Source organism: Austrofundulus limnaeus, unplaced genomic scaffold (assembly GCF_001266775.1).
Source record: "Austrofundulus limnaeus strain Quisiro unplaced genomic scaffold, Austrofundulus_limnaeus-1.0 Scaffold1047, whole genome shotgun sequence".
Taxonomy (NCBI): Eukaryota; Metazoa; Chordata; class Actinopteri; order Cyprinodontiformes; family Rivulidae; genus Austrofundulus; species Austrofundulus limnaeus.
Genome location: NW_013953449.1, coordinates 44148 through 45358, shown reverse-complemented (window position 1 = coordinate 45358; position 1211 = coordinate 44148).

Here is a 1211-nt window from a genome sequence, read left to right as displayed (position 1 = left end):
TGATCCAGTCTCTACAGACCAGATACCTGATCCAGTCTCTATAGACCAGAGACCTGATCCAGTCTCTATAGACCCAAAGACTTGAGCCGGTCTCTACAGACCAGAGACCTGATCCAGTCACTACAGACGAGAGACCTGATCCAGTCTCTACAGACCAGATACCTGATCCAGTCTCTATAGACCAGAGACCTGATCCAGTCTCTATAGACCAGAGACATGATCCAGTCTCTACAGACCAGATACCTGATCCAGTTTCTATAGACCAGAGACATGATCCAGTCTCTACAGACCAGATACCTGATCCAGTCTCTATAGACAAGAGACATGATCCAGTCTCTACAGACCAGAGACCTGATCCAGTCTCTACAGACCAGAGACCTGATCCAGTCTCTACAGACCAGAGACATGATCCAGTCTCTACAGACCAGAGACATGATCCAGTCTCTACAGACCAGAGGCATGATCCAGTCTCTACAGACCAGAGACCTGATCCAGTCTCTACAGACCAGAGACCTGATCCAGTCTCTACAGACCAGAGACCTGATCCAGTCTCTACAGACCAGAGACCTGATCCAGTCTCTATAGACCAGAGACCTGATCCAGTCTCTTGAATCAGAACCAGATTTTTTAAATAAAATAAACATTTTTATATTTTTAGGATCAAATGTTTGTTTTTTCACTCGTGAAAATTTTAGTTTTTAAATGATCAGAACAAAGTAGGATCAGAAGCAGAACCAGGACCAGGACCAGGACCAGGTGTCCACCTTGGTTTCTGGTGACAAACAGAAACAATCGGATCAGAACTGTTGGAGGTTCTGACAGGATGAAAGTCAGATCCAGTTTAGTTGAAGTGAAGTGAGGCGAGTCAGCAGAGCTGTGAGCTCGACCCGGCCCGGCCCGGCCCGGCCCGGCTCGCTGCTGATGCTGACTAATGGACCGAGACGAGCTGACAGGACTTTGATTTGTGGGCCGGGCCGACAGAACCAGCAGCCTCCATGACTGGACCTGCAGGACACTGCGAGGCTTAAAGACAGATCCAGGTTCTGTTTCACAGGATGATCCGGGCCAACAGAACCTGAAGCAGAACCTCAGATGGAACATGAAGACAGTTTTTCACACTGGTCCGTTCAGAAGACCTGGGGCCTCATGTACCAACGGTGTGTACACACACACACACACACACACACACACACACACACACACACACACAC